Below are 27,320 nucleotides of genomic sequence, written 5' to 3'. Positions count from 1 at the left end.
GGCTGTCGGACCCCCTCCGTCCTAATAGGCGCTGCTGGTACGTGGTTGTTTACATCTTTTGGCGGGTTTAGTGACGTCTCTGAACACTCAAAGGGACTGTGTCTGTGATACAATATCCACAGTTAACGCCTATCTTCAGGAGTTCTGGGAACCGGGGTGATGCAAAACTTTTTAGATGTGTGCAATAACAATAATAATAATAATAACGCCTACGGTTAGGTGTCAACAACAAACACATGACAGAAGAATCGGTACAGCATTGTAGAGACAATAATATAACCGTGATCGTGTGCTGTGGCCTATACGGTTGTTCCTTGCTGTCATCCTCGACGTTAAGTTGTATTGCAGAATGATACCATCCACAGTTTGGAAGTATTTTACGAAGTGTGGTAGCAGCGAAGTACAATGCTCTATTTGCTTTAAAAGAGTAAAAACGGGAGGAGGAATAACGAACCAGTGACATCATTTAAGGAGGAAACAACCACAACGACTGATAGGTAGGCAGTGTCACGTAGGCGAGTCATATACGGTATATTGAACTGTAATCTCATATTTATAAATCACTTAACGTCTACGGAGAAGTACACGTGACGGACGTTAGACTAAACGCGCCATATGACCGGCTGACATTTCTGGATTCCTGCCTCGGACAACACTTGAAGGTCATTCCCCAGTCTGTGTATACGTGCATATGTTTACTGCGTTTGCATGTACGTCGGAAAAAAAAGAAAGGTAAATTTCATCGCGTGCAGCACCGAGGCAGGCTGAACGGTATCTTAGGTAAAACAACAACAACAACAACAAAAATGTGCCAAGCCGCTGGTCGAGCAGGAAGTGTTACAGCACGACTGGACGCCCATGAGACGCTGGATGCGGGTTCCAGCATCCCACGGCAAAGCAAGCTGACAACAGACAAGGTCTGCGGCGGCACCGCTTTGTTGCACGCACGCCTACGAGGGTGACGTCACGGGGGCACGCTGCCAGTAATCTAAGACAGTGTCTCGTTTCCTTCACAGGCAACGAACGCTCTAAAGATGCCTATTTTGAACTTTACATCTGCGATTTCTTTCGTCAAAGAGTGTATGTTGCCGTCATGAAAAAGTTTATTTTCCTGTAATGTGGCAATGAGGGTAAGCTGTGGCTACTCTCCGTCGCTTTGGCGGGCAGTGATGCAAGGAACGAACAGCCAGCAGCGCAGTGATGACCTGCCTGTTCTACTGAACGTACAAGTCGAAATTCGAGGACTCGCTAAATGGATGATGGACGCCAAATGTTGCAGTCGAAGAAGACCGGGTAGGTCTCAGGAGTCAACCATTCAGACGATATTGGCGGAAGAAAACTTTCCCTACTTGTTGAGAATTGCGCATTTGTAAGAGAAACGTTCCAACATATAGGCCTCTTAGCACGTCATTCCTTTTGTTTGGAATCACACTGCTATAATCCGCGTAATCACACTACCTTGGTTTACTAAAATTGGATATCGCGGGGAGCGAAATCTAGGTAGGTGGCTTTGCATTAGCATTAGGTTGATGTATAAGCTACTAGCGTTTTTGTTTTTAAGTTGGTATTCCGGCTGCTGTGAGATTATTTTATCGCTTGTCATTTTTTATTTGTAGTTCACTTTTGCTTTTTTAGTTTACATGTTGTCATCTGGAGCCGGCTGAAGTGGCCGTGCTGTTCTAGGCGCTACAGCCTGGAACCGCAAGACCGCTATGGTCGCAGGTTCGAATCCTGCCCCGGGCATGGATGTGTGTGATGTCCTTAGGTTAGTTAGGTTTAAGTAGTTCTAAGTTCTAGGGGACTGATGATCTCAGCAGTTAAGTCCCATAGTGCTCAGAGCCATTTGAACCATTTGAACCTCATTTGGAGATAGTGAGTCAAGCTGTGGACCCAAGAAAACATAGTGCCAAATGGGGAAATCGGAATATTTCCAACGTATTCTTCTGTTGTTAGTTCGCCACTATGTGTTTCTGTATGAAATTTAGCCCAAATTTACTTCCCACTCTATAAAAAGTCTAGGTATTACCAAAACTATATACCCACAAACTGTCATTCAATTTAAACTCGTATGCTAACCTTTGACTACAAAGAACCTAATTTGACTAATTTGAGTTGTAATTGGTCTGAATACATTTATATTAAATGCGCAGCTGAAGTAAAACAATTATCTGGCTCTAATCAAAATTTGCACTTACCTCTCGTCTTGACAACATTGCCGCACATTTCTCGAAAGCATAACAGCAAACAGCAAGGAGGCAGCGGCCAAGCGCCTAATAAAATTTACAAACAATATTCAGACTGAAACTTCCTGGCAGATATCAGCGCACACTCCGCTGCAGAGTGAAAATCTCATTCTGAATATTCAGACTATTGCACAGCATACGGCGCAATGTCGTAACGTGAAATAATAAACCTTTTTTTAAAAATCGGATGGGGAGAATAGCTGCTCCTATGAAATGATATTCCAAGACAGTGATTTTAGAATTAAATATGTATTCAAAAACACAGAGTAAAACTTTCTCTTCAGCCTCACACGTAACTTTGGTCTGAACAATACCATACTCAACAAAGCGAGCAATGATTTAAAATGGGTACAATGTCAACAGAGAATTTCAATAAATATCAAACAGCTTAATCAGTTGATATGTTAATGTGTGACTCAGGAAAGTGGTCTTTCTCTCAGCTCTGAGCAAGTGGACAAAGTTGACTAGCTGAAATAATCATTCCGACAAACTAGATGCGCTGTCCTGCAGTCTTATCTCAGAATTCTCTTCGTATTCGTTTCGCCTTCCACAGTATATACCTCAATTCATCGTTGCTGTCCCTTACAATAAATCTGTTTTCATCTAACAGATACAATCACAAGACAACACAGAGTACTGAATACGTCCATCACGTTCCACAATTCAACTAAGACTGTATCAGATTGCGCAGAGGCAAATATTGTGCCACAACAAGACCAAAGATCGTTTAACACTAATATAACTCGCTCTCTCTCTGACGTGGACATCGATAACTTACAAATATCAAAACGACATCCCCACCTTACACTGTTTCCGATCAATAGAGAGGTGACAGCTGCGCAGGCATCCAGAAATGTTTGCGCCGTGTATGGGGATAATGCCACTGGAAATTAAATAGTTTTCTGGCTTTGAGGAGGATCATTTGGACATTAGTGATTCTCCACGTGCAGAAGGACCTTCGGGGATTGATGAAAATCGTTTAAACACGCTGATCCATAATGATCCTCGCCAGTGTACTCGAGAACTGGCAAATGGATGAACTGTGGCCATTCCACCATTGTGCGACATTTGCATGCAACGGGGAAAGTTCAAAAATTGGGTGTATGGGTACCGCATGCTCCAACATATAATCACAAAAATCAGTGGGTGGCCATACCTACATCTTTGCTTGCTCGTCATCAATTGGCTCGTGAAAAACACCAACCACTCTTATCCTTTATCGTTATCGATGACAAGAAATGGTGTCTTTATGCTAAGATAACGAGCCCAAACAAAGCAACAGCTCGCCGTACAATGACTTGCGCGCATCCACAAAAGATAATGTTATTACTACGAAATGGTTCCCCAATGTGTAAACATCACTGCTGACACTTATTGTCAACAGCTGAGACGTCTTGCAGACACAATCCAAGAACAACGACCGGGAAGACTGCTACTCCACGATAAAGTCCGTCTGCATTCGGCTAGACTAACAAAAAACACTATAGGGGTTGGTTTGAGAAGTAGTTACGCACTCACCTTGTCCGTCTGATCTTGCTCCCTAAGATATTTACATTTTCCGCTATCGAACAGCTTTCAAGGAACTTGGTTTCCGGATGAAAATGTGCTTCGAAAATGGCTTGATGAGTTCTTTGCCTCAGAACGACGCGATTTCCACAGTCGCGGAATCGAAAGGTTACCCCGGTGTCAGTATAAAGTAATAAATAGTGAAGGACAATATATTATTGATAAGTGTCTCTTAAATGTATTTGTTGTGGTTATTCAGCTTATGGAAAAATGCCACGGTGCGGCTGGTCCCGGTGGAGGTTCGAGTCCTCCCTCGGGCACGGGTGTGTGTGTTTGTCCTCAGGATAATTTAGGTTAAGTAGTGTGTAAGCTTAGGGACTGATGACCTTAGCAGTTAAGTCCCCGAAGATTTCACACACATTTGAACATTTTTGAAAAATGCCACCATCTTTCACTCATCATTGGATTATTTGCCGCCGCCCATTCCATTCACCCCCCCCCCCCCCCCCTCCCTCCAGAACCAAATGCAAGTTCCGTGCCTGGTATCAGCTGTTCGTTATGATGACATAATAAAGTGAAAGACAGGTTGGTGCTAAACAATTATTACTGGAGCAAATGTCAATTTGTTTGCTTTTCACCTCCAAACATAAAATTTTGTACCAAGAAGTGACGGAGAAAACCATCAGATTGCTCCAGGTGCCCTTCAAGCTTCACTTACGCACTTCGTAACCTCCTCGAGGTTTGCAAAAGAACCGCCCGTAGCTACAGTTCACGTGTTCCATGAGAGATGCAGCGAGCACTTGAGTTCACTATGTGAAGCTCTTGCGCCACCGTCTATGAGGTAAACAACAATCGGCGGACTCGGATCAACTCATCCGCGAAACAGGGTTAAACACTAAATATTCCCACTCTACTACTATGAGTCTGGTGACACAAGAACAGCTGTTTAGAATCAATTTGTCCGACTAGTGCACCGGGAGATATAAGAGGCGCCAAGTAAGTAATGCAATAAATCTTTACTTTTGGCAGTTTCGGTTGAAAACATGTGGCATTTGTAGTGGGACATCGTGGAAAGTTCCCGCTTCAGCCCCTATAGTTTCATGAATTTCCTTCGAAATGACGTCTGTAACGGAAGCGCATTCCAAGCAGAGAGCAGTCACTGAGTTTCTTTTGCGGCAAAACCAGAGCATTGCAGATGTTCGTAGGCGCTTGCAGAATGTCTACGGAGACCTAGCAGTGAACAAAAGCACGATGAGTCGTTGGGCGAGGCGTCCGTCATCACCTAACAAGATCGCGCAAATCTGTTCCAGGTTCTTTCTTGATGCAATAATTTACCAACAGCCGTATCTATTGTAGAAATTTGTGGCCACCAAGAGCTGTTGCATAGCGATTTGATTCACGGATCCAGTTAAATGGCTCCTTCCGTGTATAGCGATTTTACGACTATGACATGTGGGGCCTGAATATGTCATCAATGTAATGCCGAAACTGGTAGGATATATGAAGTTCATAAAATAAATTTCTACGATACATACGACTGTTGGTAAATTATTGCATCAAGAAATACATGCCAGCCGTTGTCCCACGGTCCATAACGGATCAACAAAGATGTTCCAGGATCCGTGCACCGGCCGCACACTGCGGTGATTCCTGAAATGTTGAAACTTGCGGACACTCTCATCTGAGGTGATAAACGAATGACAATCAGACACCTCGCTGCACAACTGGACGTCTCACTTGACAGTCCTGACACACTTGTCCACCAGTCAGAAAACTCAAACGCATACTCCGGGATCCTAGCCTCCAAACAGCAACGAAGGACTGCCTCTGCGGAATTGCTTGCGTGTTACGCTGATTGTCGTGGCAGTTTTTTATTGAACATCGTCACAGGCGATGAAACGTGGGTACATCACTTCGAACCGGAAACGAAACGGCAGCACCACACTATCTCTCCTCCGAGAAAAAAGTTCATAGTTGCACCCCCCCGCCGACAAATTCATGGCGAAGGTCATCCTGGGACTCAAAAGGGGTTATTCTCTTTGATGACCTCTATCACGGTGCAATGATCAACGCGGAATCGAATTATGGTACCCTCAGGAAACTGAAGGAAGGACTTCAGCGCATTCGTCGCCACAAAAAAGCCAACTAACGTCTCCCTCTTCATGACAACCCAAGGATACATACAAGTCTGCGCAACCGAGAAGAGTTAACGAAACTTCATTGGACTGTTCTTTCTAAATCACCACACAGTCCGGATTTCGCACCTTCCGACTTCCATGTCTTTGGCCCAATGAAGGATGCACTCCACCGGAAGCAGTACGTGAATGATGGGGAGGCAACTGATGCAGCTAGACTCCACCATCGACTGGTGGGGTGGTACCATGTAGGCATCAGGCCCTACCAGTAAGGTGACGTAAGTCCGTCACGTTGAACGGAGATTATGTCGAAAAATAGGCTTTTATAGCCAAAAGAGTGCAGAATATTATGGTGTACTGGAATCTTGAATAAAACCAGCGTGTTTTCAGAAACAAAATGTGCTGCATTTCTTACTGAAGCGACTCGTAGAATGCTGATTACCTTATCCACTTACTGGTGTCTTATAAAACGGCACTGAAACGCTGGTTATGAAAAACATGGATGGCTATGAAAGCCAGCAGTCACAGGAAATTAGACTCTTTGATTTCGACTGAAGCAGCACAGTTACCATCACTTTAATTCGACTTAGTCAAGTTCGTTTTTTGGAGCACAGCCTCCTCTGCCCTTTCGAGCATCTTCTCCCGAAGCGTCTTTTGCTTGAGATAAATACAACAAAGTAACTGAGTCCCCGATCTGATGTTTCTTGCATAATGTCTCGATCAGAGATGCAGAATTTTGAACATCTTGCCCCATTCTACATTGTCGAACGCTTTTCCCAGGTCCACAAATCCTATGAACGTGTCTTGATTTTTCTTTACTCTTGCTTCCATTATCCCAAAGATACATCGCTGTAATTACCTGACGAAGTGTTGTTTTTTCTGCTCGAGCGGATAATTGATTAATTACAGTAATCGTAATTACATTTACATGCATTATGCAATATCAGACGCGATCACAAATGATTAATAAGTGTTTAGAATCTCATTCTTCTTGTATTCCTTGCGTTTTGTTACAACACCCTCAATTTAATTTCGTATTCCTTGCCACAAATATGTACCGCACTTCAAGAAGACCGTCTCTGTAATGCGGATTCGCGCTTGTTACTTCTGCGTCAAAATTTATGCTATAGCAGCTGATTGGTACGAGTCGCGCATGGCCGTGAGTTGTCAGCAGTGGAAGACAACAGAGAAAACTTCCTCTCTCACATCCTCTAACCACCGCAGTGGCTGCGCTACTTAAGCCTCTGTCCCTGATGTATGCGGCTAACTTTTCTTAGCTCACTGCCGAATTCACCAACGCCAATATTTCCAATTAAGCACATCTTAAAATACTACTGTAAGTATTTTTGTCTGTTACTGAGAAGGAAAACGACGCTCCGAAGAATATCTTCATGTTAGATGATATTATGTTGGTTGATAGATGGATATTATTATAAAAAACGGCTGAGAATCGCGGGTCGCTGTTTGACGTTTATGCTGTCTCCAAAAGCTCTCGTACTATTGTTAACGTAGATCTTCATCAATTCTTAGCAGCGGTGGAACCAAATTTACTCAATGAATACAGATGAAGGGAAAGCTGCTACTTTTATCCACAACAAACTGCAGATTTTTTTCATTTTGCGACAGCTTGGAAAAGAGGACAATGTCAAAAAAAAAGCATCTTCTTTGAAGCTGCATTCTATCTAAAGAGCGAATGAGCACACCTCAGTTTAAATAATAATAATAATAATAATGATAATGATAATAATAATAACAGCAGGATTACTGGGTATATATAAATTAGTTACACAAAAGTATTCTTTAACCGCGAAAAAGGTAAATAAATGTTTGGTACAGTTTGAACGCCTTCTGTAACACGACAGATGTCCCATCTGTAATCAGTTTCCTGCCATATCCTATGAAGCAAGTCTTGATGTTTGGTGGCAGTTGCTTCCGTGATACGTTGTCGCAGTTCGTCGACATTTCGCGGAAGTGGAGGAAGAAACGCTCTTGTCTTTAATGTAAATCCATACACAGAAGTACTTTGGAGTTAAATCAGATGACCGTGGCGCCCAGGATATTGTTCCAGCACGTCCAGTCCAAGTTGGCACATCCCTACGAAGATACACGACAACTTCACGGTGATAATATGGTGGCATATCATCTTGCTGGGAAATACGTCCTGTGCCTATATCCTGCTGTAAACAGGCAGCAGATAATGTGTAAGCAAGTCCACATACGATATGCCAGTTACAGTTGACCGGGCAAAAAAGAAACGACCCCATAAATCTTGTTATAGCTTGAAGCATTTCCCTTAAGCGAGTCCCGTACATGTCCGATTACGTGACGGGTTTTCTGCTCACATCATATTCTACCGTTACGCCAATTCGCTTTATTGCAAACTTCCTGGAAGATTAAAACTGTGTGCCGGGCCGAGACTCGAACTCGGGACCTTTCCCTTTCGCGGGCAAGTGTTCTACCAAACCACAGTTGTAATCTGCCAGGAAGTTTCATATCAGCGCACACTCCGCTGCAGAGTGAAAATCTCATTCTGGCACTTTATTGCAGTTATGGAAGATGGCTTCGTCACTGAAAACAGTTTTACTAAGAAAATCATCTTCAGTCTGCATTTTATTAAACATTTCTAGCCTATACAAAACTCAACTCCTTTTTTTTCTTAATAATTTTCGCTCACATCTTGCAACTGTTCCAGTTTGTGGAGTTTGAATGACAGGCGTTTCCGTAATACCTTACGTAACTCTAGGCGTATTTAGTTCGAAGGACGCACGTCTCGTTGATTCAACCGGACTACGAATGCTAGGCTGCCGAACTTGTTCAAACTGCTGCGTCAGAGACTGCTGTCTAACCCTGACCCGGCGTCCTATGTGGTACACAGCTAGTTTCGATGAAACGATTGTATCAATCAGTGACAGTTTGTCTTTGAGGTGGTGGCTTGCGATATTTATTCATGAATTGTCTCTGAACTGCTGATTTGGATTCATGAAACCATACACTAAACTGCGCACACGTCAGACGGCTCCATGATTGTTGGAATGACTCATTCGCACATGCCACCAGCGGGAACGTCGGTAACTAACTGTGTTAGCCGGGAATAAAACTTGAGTACATACTGCATTCAGATCTGTATCAAACATTTCTGTAAGTTATTTACCCTTTCCAATAAACACCCTGTATTTGCCGTTGGTACACAAAGCAACTAAAAAAAAACACAAGGTACGTTTTGGGAAACCGCCACGTCCTTCTACAGCAGTGGTTGATAACCTTTCTTAGATCACTACCTCAGAGTGCAGTCAGATATCACCTAGTAACTGCCCCCAGCTACACCACTCCCACCCCTCAACCACTACCCCTGCCTAACTAAACTTTAGAATGAAGAAGAATTTGCTTTGAAAACCTTTGTTTTTAAAACGATGAAAGATAAATGATAGTCAGTGTGTGTGTGTGTGTGTGTGTGTGTGTGTGTGTGTGTGTGTGTTGAAGCAGTTCCCAGTGAATAGCGAGTGCTACCTACAACTCAGTCACGAAAGCTCACTAAACACAGTGATGATAGACACTTGTTACAAAACGTGATTTCTCTGTACTACCTCTGTCCCTAGCGCCATTTGCTTCACCCACACCACGCAGCCCATTTAAATCCAATCCAAAATGTGTGCACTACCTGCCAGGGCAGCCGGGAGCGCTAACGCACTGTTTCCTGGACTCGTGTAGGCGCGCCGCCCCGGATCGAATCCGCCTGGCGGATTAACGACGAGCCAGCCTGGATGAGGTTTTTAGGCGGTTTGCCACATCCCACTAGGTGAATACTGGGCTGGTCCCCATGTTCCGCCTCAGTTACACGGCCTGCAGACATCTGAACACTTTCACACTCTTCCATGGATTACACTAGACGCAAACAGTTGGGTTACGCTTATTCCTTCCCAGGGGGTATGGAATGGCAACAGGAGCAGCAACTGGCCACCCCTTAAAAATTAACATGCCACATCTGATTAGCCAGCAGAACCCACAGGTCGGGATAAATGCTTGGAAAGAGAGAGAGAGAGAGAGAGAGAGAGAGAGAGAGAGAGAGAGAGAAAGAGAGACTTAAAATGTGTGCAATATAGTTACTGCTTGTAAATCTCTTGACTGCTGGATTCCTTACCTGTGAAGTGGCAGACGTTGAAAGACTTCAGACTGTTAACGCTTTGTGCTTTATCACTCTAATAGCAACAACTTTGATAATAATTTTGGATACAGCTGTATAGTGTTGTACTGCCAATTAGTCCATATATCTGTTTCAAAGTAAGTAATGAAGAAAGTTAAATACGTGGTGGTCTATGTGAGGTCTGTGTGAGGTGCCTGTGACCTCCACCACATGGTGTCGTGCGTTAACGCTAGAGGAGAAAGTAATTACTGATAAGTTATATAATCAATATTAAACACTTGCAAAATTTTGATAAAAGTAATGATGTTTTAAAAGTAACTTAGTTTCATAAATGAACAAAGTCACTCCTTTTTGATATTTTACCCCTTGGAAAATCTCATTTTGCCCCTCAGCGGGTAATTACCCCACTGTTCTACATGTTTACGATTCGACAGTCCGCTTTCTCACGCCCGCAACATTACGAGTTGCTTTGACTGTTGCTTCAGGGTGCTCAGATAGTTTAGGACCGGTCGTTTCCTCAATGAAGATGCTGATTGCTTCCGGTGGCCGCGTAGACTGAATGGCCCGCATAACTGAGCGTATAGCGGTACCGAGAAAGCCTCCTGAAGGCCTCTGAGAGGCTGAGTTATTAGCATATTACGCAGCGGGAGACGGAGATGAAAACCAACTGGTCACCCTGCCGTTACGCAATGAGGCCTTGATGCAGCCTACCTGCATATCGAACTGACAGGTAATACCAAGGCAGTCCCGTTGGGCAGTCTGATGCGGGTTTCACACCAGAGAGCGCGTGAGAAGACGTTTACAAAATGCACACACTTCAGCACGTCCACTGCATACATGGAACAGAAAGAACGATGCTGCTTCTACGACAGATACTTTGCTAACACGACAAGGGTTTTAAGGCAGGATGAATCACACAGACAAATTAGCATGTCGCACAAAGAATTAGTCACCACTTAATGACGTGCAAGGCCGCTTCCAGCCTAGATAATGGCCACAGTTCGGAGAAGAAAAGACTCCACCCAAGTTTCTCCTGGTACGTCACAAACAACGGAAGCAACTTATTGATGATTACATCCCACTGTGGCGTCTGCGTCTCCTTAGAGTTGACACGACTCGGCAGTGATGGTTGTCCCGGTCGGTATGACGTGGAACGGAGTCCGTCGCTCACGACAACGCCACCCTGTAGCTATAGTAAGAAACCACAAACTCCTTGCGTGGTTTGGTCATATTTCAGACACCGTATTTCGTGATTAATGTCAATATTTCGATAGCGGAGCGCATCAGAATGTGTGAGCCGTTCTTGCTTCTTCACTGATAAGCGCATCAATTGCACCACTCGATGGCTCTATGACTCCATTGACCTGAAATGATGACCACCAGTTTTCTTTTGTTGTGAGTCCGAGACAGACTTTCAGCTTGCGCGAACTGGCTAAATGAAGCTCTTATTTTTATTATGCCCGTTTCGATAACGGATGTTGAATATAAATAATAGAAAGTCTTGAATCTTCAACTCATCACCCAAGTTGTGGCCACATTATGGAATTGCGAGGATTTTAAGTTAATAAACTGTTATTCCACCGTCAAGACGTCGCTACGTCGCGTGTTCAATAACTACACGACGTAATTCCAGAGATAACATATAGTTAAACAATGTTCAGAAAGCGTCGTAATCTTGGGACAAATCGATGACTGTTCACTGTTAAATAATCATGAATTCACTTTGCACTTCATAATATTCTAATAGTCAATTAATTTTCACTAATACACATGATAATGTGTATTCAATTATGTAGGCGACACGAAGAATTATAGTTTGAATCCAATCTTATTGTTCCTCGTACTTAATTGTCCCTACGCTGAGCACGCACACCGATTTCTCACTCAGGGAATTGCTTCCGTTTGCATCAGTAATCCTGTCGTTGACGACAACTTCTGACAACTCGGCGGAATTGTACGTTCTTCGTGTTGGCGTTTGTATGTTACCTACTCGAGACTAATAAATGTTTTTCTGTGGGCTATCTTTCTTTTTCAGTGTCCTTGAATGTTCGTGCTTATTCACTATCACGAAGGCTTAGTCCCGTCACACATCTCACACGATTTAACTTCGTCGCGAATCTCCGTATCCCGTTATCTTGCTAATGGTAAAGATGACTTTGCTTTAGTATGACTTCTGAATAATGCTTCAGTCTATATTGCAAAACTTTCAAACTTCCGATTAGCTTAAAACAATCTAGTAGCGCTTACATGCATGCTACTATCGCAATAGTAATAGGAGCGACTAGATAGCAACTGAAGCTAACATTTCCATTTCCGAGTTAAAGTGTAGTTACATCTAACTTCCTTTTCGCTGCGGCTACAACTCTCTTCTATGGTAAATGTTATCTTTGGCCAGTTTACCACCGTTACCTTCGTTATTAATTACTTTGCAATTCTTTCTTTGAAGTTTTTGTTGCGTATTCTATCATATTCTTTCATTCAGTCTCTATTTCATGAAAAATATTGTTATTCACATGACATTCCTTTGATCAAATTATCACAAGAGAAAAATTTTGTCGTCAGTAGCTACCTTCACTGTCAGGATGAATAATTTTCCTACTTCTTTTACAACAAAGGGTTGTTTATTGGGGTTTCTGTAGTTGCGTTGCTATACCACAAAGCTTCCAAATTTCATGGACGTTTATAAAAAATATTTAAAATAGTCTTTACTTCTAATAAAATGAGAATCGGATTTTACTTTACGTTACACTCTTCGGTTTATTGGTTTAAAACGTCATCAGTAGTAGTATCTTCGTCTGATTTCCTCTTACATCTGGAACCATCCTCTGCGTACCTCTGTAGTAGTTACAAGACAGATTTTAAACACTATTAATAATGCCAAATTACTGAATCGTTGTTGATGATACACAGGTGGTTTCGTCAAGTTCTGCTGACGATCATGTCATTCTAGCACACGACGAATACCATATATCAGGAATATGACAAATGGGGACTACAGATGAGTCTAACAGAAAACGAACAACTGGTGACGAATAGTGACAAAAGATTTGAAGCTGACATCAATGACGAAGAAGTTAAGAGACCGACAGAAAAATTTAAATATCTAGGGGCACGTATTGACAAAAATGGGTTGTATAAATAATTCAAAAGCCAAGATCGCTCTCCCAGTAAACAGTATTTAAGCGATCTTGGCTTCTGAATTATTTCTACAACAGAGTGATCGCCCACAACACACTGTATATTCAGTGCAAAAATTGATTGGATAATACAGGAGTAAAATACAGACTACAACAAAGCGGGAAAGTAATATGGTGTATTAATTCTTTCTGGTGGGATAAGAACGTTTCCAGCAACAGTAAGAAGAGAGAGGGAAGGCTAATGGTTGACTCTCTCCAATGCTAAGGATCAGAACTATGGAATTTAAATGCTGCCCTGAAATGATCATTAATGAAGGGCGCCAGAATATGCCGAATGGAGAAAAAAACTAATGTTCAAGTAAGAACTAGAATCTAAAGAGTGACATTAAAGTGGTATGGGCATTTTTTGAGAGTGTGAAATCATCTGTGTCTAAAGAAAATTACTAAAGGGAAACCTTTAGGCAGACGTAACGCGGCAGTCCGTGATGTTTTTGGAATGACTACTTCAACAAAATAATCGAGCATCGCGGTGTACGTAAGGAGTATGCCTTGAGTAGAGACGCAAGGAATACAATAAAATATGATGATGATAAAGCAACTACAGAACATTGAATTTGCGAAGATGTTGACTTACGTTTCATCAGCCGTTCCATAAAGTCCCTAGAAATTTTATTTGGGATTAAATTGGAACTTTTGGGGTAGGAAAGTATGCTTTTTCCTCCTGCAAGCGAAGCAGCCATGAGGAATATCTACAGGATTGCTCTTGTACTCGCATTTGACGGACGTGATATTGTATTTTGCGCCAGGACAGCGGTCTTTTTTTTTATTTATTTGTTTTTAGTCACTAGTCTTCTGACTGGTTTGATGTGGACCGCCACGAATTCCTCTTCTGTGCCAACCTTTTCACCTCAGAATACCAATTACTACCTACGTCCTCGGTTATTTGCTGGTTATACTCCAGTCTCTCTCTTCCTCTACAGTTTTTAGCCTGTACAGCTTCCTCTAGAAACATGCAAGTCGTTCTCTGATATCTTAACAGATATCGTATCATCCTGTTCCGAATTGTTGTCAGTTTTCCATATATTTCTGTGGAGAACCTCTTCGTTGCATACCTTAGAAGTTCAACAAATTTTGAACATTCGTCTGTAATACCATATCTCAAATGCTTCGATTCTCTTATGTTCCTGATTTCCCACAGCCCATGTTTCATTACCATACAATACTGTGCTCCAAACGTACATTCTCAGAAATTTCTTCCTCATATTACGACATATATTTGATACTACTAGTAGATCTCTCCCAGTCAGGAATGCCCTTTTAGCCAATACTACTCTGTTTTTTTATGTCCACCGTGTTCCGTCCATCACGCGTTATTTTGCTGCCTAAGATAGAAGAATTCCTTCGTCAACTTCGTAATCCCTAATTCCGATGTTAAGTTTCTCGTTCTTCTCATTTCCGCTACTTCTTACTTTCCCCCTTCTTCGAATTACACCTAATCCATATTCTGTAATCAATAGTCTGTTCATTCCATTCAACAGATCCTGTAATTCTTCTCTATTTTCACTTAGGATAATAACGACGTCAGCGAATCTTATGACTTATGCCCTTTCATATTGAATTTTAATCTCACTCTTAGTTCTTTCTTTTTTATTTACGTCATTGCTCGTTCGATGTATCGATTGAACAGCACGGGCGAATCACAGCATCTCTATCTTACACCATTTTTAACGAGCCCTTCGTTCTTAGTTTCTCCGTCTTATTATGACTTGTTGGTTCTTATACGTATTACGTGTCTTTCCTACAGCTTACCCCTATTTTTTCCTCCAAACTTTTTGATCTGGTTGAGATATATGACATGAATCTGCCTGTAAGGTTAATTTGACGAAGATAGACCATATTTATGTGGTTTCACTTTGTTAAATTTATATTTTATGGCCTGTTTTTAAATATTTGCTGTGGTTTGCAACTGCATGAAATTTTGAAGCACTTGCAAAATTTGAAGTATTGAAGGGAATGTAAGCTCTTGTCTCATTATGTTGATTGTCCATAAAGTGTAATTTTGTTCTGTAGATGTATGTACCTTCCCGTCTTGTTCATGCCTACAGAAAACTGCGATGATGACCTGTGATCACGGTAGTGTAATAAAGGTATATTTTCAGACACCATGTGTACCGCGAACTTTATATTTATTGCCTGTTGATAAGAGGTTTATGAAAATTTTTGTTAATGTTATTATTATATTATTGCTCTTTTTCAAAGACATTTGATTCTCTGGAGTAGGGAAAGCATTTAGTGGAAGACAAAAAAGAAGACGAGACTCGAACGCAGTCCGGGCAGAGTTTGCTCTCTTAGCTGGTTGCAGTAACGCCAAGGCTAGACGACAACAACTCGTTAGCTAGTCAGCAGTCTCGTAAAACTTTGAGTCTTGATATCTTGGAAGAGCCTGACAAGGACATCGTACTAAAGCCGCATTTACTGCATCGAAGAATGACTACAAATACGAAAACTGAGCAAAAATGGTGACCTTTTTGGTGTAGCATAAACCCGATTACTTTACACAATCCGGGATACTTCACACGATTCTCACTAAGTTCTACAGAGTGTCACACTTGGACGTTTTTGGAAGTTCCGAGTAAAATGACTGCTTCGATAGGACATAGTGAACTCTACTGATAGGAACATCGTGGTTGTGTTGTCCACATCATCCTGATGAATGATAAATGCAGTTAATTGGACGTGAAAGTCTTAAGGTATTTTATGTTGGCTAGAAACATTCATCGCTGTGTCATAGTTAGATTCTAGTTGTTATTCTTGTTTGTGTGGTTCCGTCCAGAGATCGCGAAACCACACGACAGTCGGCAACACGAATCGATACCACAGACATTAGCGAGGGCTCACTGCAAACCGTAACGACGAAGACCACACCTCTGCTCTCTGCTGAGAAGTGTCCTCACACTGAACTCAATATAGTGTCGGGCATGCAAGGGCTCAACCACAATTCGTGACCTCTACTTCAGAAGTCAGCAACACCATGAAGGAGCAGTGATCGTGAAGTTTCAGATTAACATTTAATTAAGCTAAAGTCGAAATGGTTCAAATGGCTCTGAGCACTATGGGACTTAACTGCTGAGGTCATCAGTCCCCTAGAACTTAGAACTACTTAAACCTAACTAACCTAAGGACATAACACACATCCAAGCCCGAGACAGGATTCGAACCTGCGACCGTAGGGGTCGCGCGGTTCCAGACTGTAGCGCCTAGAACCGCTCGGCCACCCCGGCCGGCGCTAAAATTGAATATTGTATTTCAAGAGAACAGTTAATGTATGCATCAAGTGATGCTTTCATAGTCATTAAAGTTGTAAATATTCTACGCTTTCCTGCGGCAAAGAACAATCTCAAGTAAATCTTTTTATTCATACATGTAATAATATGAACTAATATTTCATGTGCTCTAGTTGAAAATGAACCATCTCCCAGAGCACTCAAAGAATACACAGTCGTTACCAGACGAGTGTAGTTTCGTCTGCTGACAACAATTTGTATGAAATTCACTTCAACAAGACCCCAACAGGTGGGAACTGTCGGTGAAAGTCTATCTTAGTTGAGAAATGGCACTAGCAAGCCGAAAACAGCCAGTGGTGTACGACTCACACTTGACTGGAGGTAAGCTTAACAGGCTGTTAGGTGCAGACAAAAAAGCCAGCTAGCACGTATGCAGACCACACCCATCATGATACTGACTGTGCATTAGAAGCTGCAAAGAACGGACTGTCTTTGTGAGCAGTTGAACCTGTAAGTTCCGCATCCCTACCGAACCGTTGGAAACCGTTTCAAACAAAGTGAAGGAGCTTCATATGAAAAACCCTGGCAGGCCAAGAGTTTTTTCCGAAGATGAAGAGTTTGTGCGGAACGGGATCAACCACTTGATGAAACAGACTCACTATGAAAAGCGTTACGCCACTTCGGATTTCCGTTTCTCTTTTTCATTTAAAATTTGCAGACGTGTGTAAAATTACCTATTAGGAGGCAGTACTGGCTAGTGTCTTGTTTAGTATATATCTTTGTAGACTTACCCTAGGACGGGACAGCTTTACACACAACGTTTCTTTCTTTAAGACATGCCATAAACATGATTTTCATTCATTTGAGGTTATTGTTGTCCATAAAAACCCTTATACACAAACCCATTCTTATCAGTAATATAACTAGAATTAAGCTCTACCTAAATTACAGTTTGGTGGTTCTGCTACAGTACATAAATGACGTAGTAGATAATAGGATTACCGGTAGTGTTGGTAGCATTGGTAGGACAAGAAATTTATATGCTTCCAAAATATAAATTGCATTTTACAAGTAAAAATTTGTTGATCATGTAACTTTTGAGCCCTTACGTAACCAAAGCAATTACTTTAGATGCAATTTAAGTTTACATGCGCAAACATTACAAAAATATGTATGATTATTGTTAATATTTTGTACGGAATAAAACGTTCTTCATCGTGATCAAAGGCAAGAGTCTCCTGCTATTATTGATAAGAGTGAAAGCTATTTACAGCTAACAGAAGAATGTTTATATTGGCAGGCCAAAGTACTGAAGAAGTGTGATATGGTTTTCTTTTGCGTTTTTCTTTTTTTTATTTTGCCTTTTTTCTCAAGAAACTGCGGTTTCCAGCGTCATATGATAAATCTGCATTTTTTATTTTTACTACAGTACCCCACTTTTTCACTGTTACAAATCAACAATTTTCGTATAAAACGTGAATTAAATATCGACAGTTTCAATTTTTCTACAAGTACCATTTATTTTTAAGTAACAGACAGCATGATACCAATGTAGAACAAAAATATTCCGTTGGTTACACGGCCCTTTATCTACACCCACTGACTTTCTAGGTGGTACACTGCTTCCAGTTTCTAGGGGAATCTAGTAAGACCCTGATTGCCTACACAAACAAAGCGACTGAAATGAGGTAACGCCCAATAGGTATGCAACACACTTCACGTACAGGTAACGCGCTTACGATCTTAACTGACCAATTCTACTAGAAAAACTACCGTAGTCTAAGCTTGCTTACAAAAGTCTACAGCAACCTACAGTAGTTTTACGACTCTGTATGTAGCTAATCTCACTTTATAAAACAAAGAAAACGCAAAAAAAGTAAAGTGACCCAATTTGGTATGTTTCCCTTGTCAAATGTTCAAATGTGTGTGAAATCTTATGGGACTTAAATGCTGGCCGGCCGGTGTGGCCGAGCGGTTCTAGGCGCTTCAGTCTGGAACCGCGCGACCGCTACGGTCGCAGGTTCGAATCCTGCCGCGGGCATGGATGTGTGTGATGTCCTTAGGTTAGTTAGGTTTAAGTAGTTCTAAGTTCTAGGGGACTGATGACCTCAGATGTTAAGTCCCATAGTGCTCAGAGCCATTTGAACCTAACTGCTAAGGTCATCAGTCCCGAAGCTTACACACTAATTAATCTAAATTGTCCTAAGGACAAACCCACACGCATGCCCGAGGGAGGACTCGAACCTCCGGCGGAACCAGCCGCACAGTCCATGACTGCAGCGCCCAGACCGCTCGGCTAAACCCGTGCGGCCTTCCCTTGTCATTGTACAATCACTTTTAATAGTCTTGGCTGGGCTGCTGAAAAAGTGTTCTTCAGTCTATATTAGGTGCGCTTAATTCATGTGGACCAGCAGCTGTTACATGTTTGACACGCTGAGCACCCCACAGCAGGCAGTGAGCTTTCAGCTGTACCTTAAGCCTGCCTTGGTCTCACTGAGGCAGCTGCCGCCACCATCGGCTCGTAGCGCGACGTCCCCCTGCCATGGCGGCGCCTACGACACGGCTATTTTCGGCGCCAGACGGCACCCCGCGTACAGCACGCTTACGTCACCACGGCATGAGCCTCACCGGAGTCGTAATTGGTTATTTCTGTCTGGCACCGTACGCGAGATTACGTGCGCGCAGCGTAACTGAAGCGGGACAATGACGTCACCATCACGGCACCCGTTGGGTTGCGCGCCCGCACCCCGTCACCGCTGTGGCTGTCGCGAAAAAAGGAAATTGCTAATCTACAACGTGAATGGAAGAAGGGCTACCTCGGGTACATCGTTACTCGGTGGATAAATTGCAGCAGTGCGCTCTCTAGCGTCCTCTGCATGTACAGTATAAAACTGCATTAACGCAGCGCCGCGTATGTTATGTTATGCTGAGTTAGAGAGTCTACACACATAGTGGTCAATAATTACGTCATTAACACGCATTTTTTTAGGATTCTGTGCCTCAATCGGTAAAAACGGACTCCTTATCACTTATGTTATCTGTCTGTCCGACTGTTAAAAATCGTTTTTCTCAGGAACAGGTGGCCTAAGGTCTACAGCCCCTTGGCAGCGTAAAAAATTGAAGCTTTTAAGGGGGCATTGTATTTCCTATGCCGCCAATGTTAAATTATCGAATTTTGTGACCCATTATCTTGGAAACTTTTTAAGACACCAACTTATAAATTTCCATAATTATTGAATGCACCTTTCTAGATACACTGAACTAGAATTATTAGATACTAAAATTGTATTGTGAGGCATGTTTTTTTCTTTCGAACACTCAATTTTTTGACAGAATTTTGTTGAATCTCATGCCATGCTGTGAAAATGGCTCTGAGCACTATGGGACTCAACTGCTGTGGTCATCAGTCCCCTAGAACTGAGAACTACTTAAACCTAACTAACCTAAGGACATCACAGACACCCATGCCCGAGGCAGGATTCGAACCTGCGACCGTAGCAACAGCGCGGCTCCGGACTGGAGCGCCTAGAACCGCACGGCCACCGCGGCCGGCCATGCTGTGAAAATTTCATGACTCTACCATCAGTACTCTTTTAGAAAACGGGTCATTTATTACAAAAAATATAGTTCAGAGATATTGAGATTTAAACCTTTTTTATTACAAATTCTTATACAGACCTACATTTCTGCATCTTTTATGCACTAGAATGCCCTGGCCCATAGTCTGTGTCTTCTTCAGTGTCACAACAGCCCAGTGCTTGCCTCCTCCTCTTCTCTCTTGCTTCTTTTGTCATTTGCTGAGCAGCTAACTCTGCTTCACGTACACGAAGCTCATCCAGTTCCCGCAGTCCTTTAGCTGTGTTCTGTCCAAATCTTACCACTAACTTCTCCATAACCTTAAGCTTTTCATAGTTCCCGCCATTGATAGTTATTACAGCACCAGACACTGCTAACTTTAGAGTCATAAGGCCAACAAATACATTTTTAGGCTCACGGAACCACACAACATTATTGAAAGACACGTTCACATTGTGTGTCTTCCCATATAAACACTTCTTTAGTAGCACAGAATTTTCCAAATCTCTGTAAATACATTTCATTGCCTCCATTACTGCCAAAGGAAAAGAGTGTTTACGTAAACCCGTTTCTAAAGTTCCTTTTCGATGCACTAGAAGGCGTGGTCACTTCAGAAACATTATCGTGGTTTCCTTCACTGCTAGCACACGTGTTTTCAAGAACTTCAGAAGAAAATGCAGGTCTCACATATGTGTTACCCACAAATTTCCCTTTCTTGAAGTTACTTTTACACTTAGTCATTTTCTTTATGTATAAAAAGTAATAGAAAGCTTACAACAAAAATAGCCAATAATCACACTAATTTAAACGAAAACTAACATCAGAAACAAAGGACTGATTTGTTTATTCGTAGTGTCAACTTGCGAGACGTAGCATTAGGCACAAAACAAAGCAATTCACAGCCTTCTAGACTGTGTAGTTCTCAACTGTGGCAGTATATGCGTAGCCGCGAAATTTGACAGTCACATATCAACATTCAAAATATTATTTGATGGTCTGACAGCTGTCTGATTTTCATGTTTTATGTACAGAAATGTTCAGCAAAGTCCAACGTACATTATGAAGTAGGAAATAGAAAATGTCAAATTTCAACGAAATTCACATTCAGTGTCCCCGTAAGTCAATGCAGTCAGAGTTCATATGTCATGTTATGCTGAATTAGAGAGCCGACACACATACGTCATTACGTCATTAACAGGCATTTTTTTTTTTTTTTTTTTTTTTTTTTTTAGGATTCCACACCTCAATCGGTAAAAACGGATTCCTTATAGGATCACTTCTCTGTCTGTCCAACTCTTAGAAATCTTTTTTTCTCATGAACGGGTAGACTAAGGTCTAAAGACCCCTGGCAGCGTAAAAAATTTAAGTTTTTAAGTCAATGCTTTCAAAAGATACGGCCATTTATATCACATATTTTGATACTCGTAAACTCACTCATCAGAAGCTATAGGCTGCTTGTCACTGACCTGTAAACATGAAGTTTGGCCAGGAGCAAGGTTTCGCAGTATAGCTAGAGGGGAAAAAAAGCAGAAAATTATTGATTTGTAACTATACAACACGAAAACAAATATTTTTGTCATTTGCTATCCGACTGTCAGTCCTTGCGTCTCTAAACATATCGAGTTGAAATTTATGTCACATATTTTCATCTATGGTCCCTTGGTGTTGTAAGAACGTTAAGCTTCTAAGTTAATGCCGTCTATATCTACGACCATTTATATTACATACTTAGCACGTCCGGTTAGGCGTGCGGTCTAACGCACTGCTTTCCGGGCGGGAAGGCGTGCCGGTCCCCGGCACGAATCCGCCCGGCGAATTAGTGTCGCGGTCCGGTGTGCTGGCCAGTCTGTGGGTGGTTTATAAGGCGGTTTTCCATCTGCCTCGGCGAATGCGGACTGGTTCCCGTTATTCCGCCTCAGTTGCACTATGTCGGCGATTGCTGCGCACACACTTTCTCCACGTGCGCGTACATCATCATTACTCTACCACACTAACATTGGAGGTACACTCGCCTGGTGTGAGACGTTCCCAGGGAAGTCCACTGAGGGCCGAACCGGACAGTAACCCTGGTTTGGAGTCCGGCGGCGATGGGGTGAGTGGACTGCTGTAGCCTGTTGTGGGGTTTGAACCACTGAGGGCTACGGCGGGGACGAAGCCTCTCCGTCGTTTGTAGGTCCCCAGTTCCATGCAATACAATACAATGAGTTACATATTTTGAGACTCGCAAACTCATTAAAGCATTTAGGGTTCGGAAAGAACACAAGAAAAGGAAAAAAATTCAGAAAATTGTTAGAATTGTGATTTTATAACAAGAAAAAATGGTATCTTTTGTCATTTGTTATGAGGCTTCAGACTAAAACTAAAAAATTGTCGAAAGTCTTTGAATTTCCGGGACGGACACATCGGCAGTATCAACGTCGATAAGAGGCGAAAATCGTTGAGATTCTCGATTCTTGGGATTTATGAATTGCCTATACACACAATTAACTTTGCACTGGAACCCTCACAGTGTGAGTCCTACTCACACCTGGCCAATTTTTAATGTCACGCTTCATTCCTAGAATCAGAGATTAAAGTGTGTTATTTGAACACTATAGTTCAGCGATAAGCATGTTACAGTAACTGAAGCGTAGGTGCAGATGTGAAAATTTTTGAATGTATGAAAACTGCGACCAGTGAAATTTATCCCACAAAAAAGTCTATGAAATTTGCCCCCAGTATCCCTGGAAACTGCCTGGTCACTGTGTCACTGCCTATACACACCCTGAGATTCCTCGTCCACTGGAAACGCTCCCGGTATCTGTCACGGTCAAATCTTCACTCCCGAAGTACTAGTCTAGGCCAGGTACTAGTTGCGGATGGAATGACTGACGGGGGTATAATGAACATCCGAGTAGCGGATACGCGGCCAGTAGCAAACAAATTAGTTGTGTGCTCGACCTTGGTTAGCTACATTGGAGCGTAGAGTGAGTCTTCAACAATTTTCAGTGCGAAGGGAAAGCGGCTGCGTGTGGTAGAGGGGTACAAGTTTCGTCTCTCTGAAGCGGTGAAATTCAGCGATGGTCATTCTACAACCAGACTTCCAAAACATATCTGAATGATGCAATCAGGTACGACGAAAACGGAAGTTTTCATTCGAAGCTTAACGTTATGTTCTATCATTCACACTTTTCAATTGGTGGAAGCCACCAGCAAGGTACAACAAACCGCTTATGTAAAAATGAATAGCATGAATCTGAAAAACATTAGACGAATAAAGAAAACAGTGGACAACGAGGAATTTCTACAACAAAAAAATGATCCCGTTCAGCCAATGTGAAATCAGCAGATTACAGTATATCAAAGCCGTAGCAAACATATTTGAGCTTAAAAGAAAACAGAAAATGATACCATACAAGAAAATGTAGCAAACAGTTTTACTGTAAATATTAGAATATTCCGTATACACATTTTTAACCACACCTAACCATTCGTAGTGCATTTGGTGGCCAATCCTCAATCTAATTAAGTGGGAAGGAAAATGAACCACACGGAACTCCGATAACTCAGTATTCAAGGGGGTACACAAGTCGGAGTATCTGGTAAATAGCATGTACCATACGCTCATTCACTACTATGCACCATGTTTTATCACGTATGTACTTGAAATTATACCTCGTCAACAAGAATATACACGGTTTTTAAATTGAGTGTTTCTAATTATTTTTCAGATCTGATTATAAGTAAAAATTCTGAGAGTGTGTCAGACAGAACATAAAATACTTTTCTTTTCTGATTGTAAATATTTTGGCATTACTGTTTCTCTTCGAACGTCTTGAAACGCCCCCTTTGGAAAAAGTATAAATGAATGTGGTGGTAAACCTCTTACGTTATTTGATTTTTAACCAGCTGAGCAAAACTGAATGTAGTCAGACATTTCTCTCTTACTTATTCTGATCATCAATAAACTGACACAATATTTTTAGCGCAACGCAGTCTGACTTTCAATAATCCCTACAAAATAATGGCCCTGAGTTACAATAACCTATACCTTTCATGAATCACTCACCTCACAATAATCTTCGTCACTCGAACAACTGCACTTAAGCGAGAGTCAATACTGCCAGCTAAATAAAAGATTCTAACTACTGAAGGCACTAACTACTGATAGGCATAGTTAGCAAATGAAAGATTTTGATAGAGAACAACCAATGTATTTACCTTAATGATGTTCAAAAGTCATCATATATATATCTATCAATTCATGACATCCATCTTTACAAATTTCCTTTTTCTGGCGGACACAAGTCCAGGTCGTCCGCTTATAGCAACCTATCAAAACTCTGGCATCTCTCTCTCCACATCCACCACTGCTGGCGGCTCACCTTCAACTGCCCAATGCTACGCGTTGCTCACATTCAAAAGCCCAACACTACAATAGCGAATACTCCAACAAGGCCAACCAGCCACAGACTGCACACAGCACAATCAGTGATTATCATACAGAGTGCTACGTGGCGTTACCAACATAAAAACCTAAACAGCCTACTTACAATCTTCATTGCTTTTTCATCAGTTATTGTGAAGTGCACAGAGGTGACAAAAGCCATGAGATGCAGATAAGCACATACACAGATAATGGTCGTATCGTCTACAACAGGAATACAAGAGCAGTGCATTGGCGGAGCTGCCATTTGTATTCAGGTGATTCATGTGGAAAGTGATTATGGGGGCGATAACAGTCTCTGAATGCGGAATGGTACTTGGTGCTAGACGCATGGGACATCCCATTTCCGAAATCGTTAGGGAATTCAGTATTCTGGGATCCCCAGTGTCAAAAGTGTGCCGAGAATACCAAATTTTAGGTGTTACCCTGGTCAACGCAGTGGCTAATGGCACTCACTTAACGACCAAAAGCAATGGCGTTTGGATAAAGTTCTCAATGTTAACAGACAAGCAATACTGCATGAAATAACCTCACAAGGGAACCTCCCCATCGCATCCCCCCTCAGATTTAGTTATAAGTTGGCACAGTGGATAGGCCTTGAAAAACTGAAAACAGATCAATTGAGAAAACAGGAAGAAGTTGTGTGGAACTGTGAAAAAATAAGCAAAATATACAAACTGAATAGTTCATGGGAAGATAGGCAACATCATGGAGAGTTGGATTGCAGGAGCGCCGTGGTCTCGTGGTAACGTGAGCAGCTGCGGAACGAAAGGTCCTTGGTTCAAGTCCTCCATCGAGTGGAAAGTTTATTTTTTATTTTCAGTTTATGTGACAAACTCTTATGTTTTCATCACTTTTTTGGGAGTCATTATCACATCCACAAGAAAACCTAAATCGGGCAAGGTAGAAGAATCTTTTTACCCATTCGCCAAGTGCACAAGTTAGGTGGGTCGACAACATTTTCCTGTCATGTGACGCACATGCCGTCACCAGTGTCGTATAGAATATATCAGATGTGTTTTCCTGTGGAGGAATCGGTTGACGTATGACCGTGCGATCAAATGTTTTCGGTTCCCATTGGAGAGGCACGTCCTTTCGTCTACTAATCGCACGGTTTTGCGATGCGGTCGCAAAACACAACCACTAAACTTATTATAGTGAACAGAGACGTCAATGAACGAACGGACTGATAATAGCTATGCAAAAATAAAGAAAGTAAAATTTTCACGCGATGGAAGACTAGAACCAAGGACCTCTCGTTCAGCAGCTCTCACGCTACCACGGGACCACAGCGCTCCTGGGCTCACATTTTCCATGATATTGCCTATGTCGTCCATGGACTACTCAGATTGTATATTTTGCTTATGTTTTCACAGTTCCACACAACTTCTTCCTGTTTTCTCAATTGATCTGTGTTCAGTTTATCAAGGCCTATCCATTGTGCCAACTTATAACTAAATCTGAGGGGGGTGCGATGGGGAGGTTCCCTTGTCAGAAATCAATTTTGGACGTGCGACGAACGCATCCGTGAGGACAGAGCGGCGAAATCTCCCGTTAACGGGCTATCGCAGCATCTGACTGACGCGAGTGCCTTTGCTAACAGCACGACGTATCCTGCAACGCCTCTCCAGGGCCCGTGGTCATATCGGTTGGATCCTAGGCGACTGTAAAACCATGGCCTGGCTAGATGAGTCCCGGTTTCAGTTGGCGAGAGTTGATGGTAGGGTTCGAGTGTGGCGCAGCTCTTACGACGCCATAAACCCAAGATGACAACAAGGCTCCATAACTGAGTGAGCTTGTTTTACATGGAATGGATGTAAGCGAACCGATAATTGACTGGAAATAGTTATGTACCATTTTCAGCCATTCATAGAATTCAAGTTCTCAAACAGCGATGCAATTTTTATGGATGACCGACTGTGCATGTCTCCGGGCCACAATTGTTAGCAATTGGTTTGAAGAACGTTCCGGACAATTCGAGCGAATGATCTGACCACCCATCGGACATTTATGGGACATACTCATGAGGTCCGTACGTGCAAAAAACACTGCATTGGCAGCATTTTCGCTATTATTATAGAGGAGCATGGCTCAATATTTCTGCTATTTCTGCAAGGACTTCCAACGACTTGGTGAATCCATGTGACGTCAAGGTGCTGCACGAGGCCAGCCAAAAGGAGGTCCCATACGAGGAATGCCTTGACTTTTGTCACCTCAGTGTAAATCACTACAAAAAAGCCAGCACTTTTACCTGTTGGAGTTCGTACAGAAAGATTAGTCGACCTTTTGTAGGCGCGAATTTCACTGGGCAAAGTTTACAGGCCACCGAAATTTTTCACCAATGCACATTTCGTAGCTAAGCATTAGCACTAATAAACATTTTAAAAACGTTGGCAAATTATTTCTCAATCTAGAAATTCTATAACCAGTTTGTAATTCGAATCCGAAAATCTCTTTCATTAACAACGTCACGTTCTTCACAAAATTAGCTCTAACATTGTGAAGACTTAATCAAATGAAACACAAATACTAAAATGTCATTTCAGTCAAGGTCTATGGTTTTATAATTATTATACACATACGCTAAACATACTATAAACAATTTCTAGTCGTGCCAACTTCTCTTACAGTTATACCTACTGCAGAGACATTCTATATTCCCTTTTGGTAATCCATTTTGGGATCGGACAATAACTAGGTCAACTTGAAGACATAAGATTTTAACGAATCACTATTTACTAAAGAAGAATACAACATCCGTTATCATATATACGAGGGTTGGAACTTGAATAGTGGCAACTATTTATTCACAACCAATACAAAAGAGTTACATGTTTGCACCTGTTACTGTCCTTCAGAGTAGTCACCAGCG

The sequence above is a fragment of the Schistocerca americana genome, chromosome 2, assembly GCF_021461395.2.
Source record: "Schistocerca americana isolate TAMUIC-IGC-003095 chromosome 2, iqSchAmer2.1, whole genome shotgun sequence".
Lineage (NCBI taxonomy): Eukaryota > Metazoa > Arthropoda > Insecta > Orthoptera > Acrididae > Schistocerca > Schistocerca americana.
Note: the sequence above shows the minus strand (reverse complement) of the source record.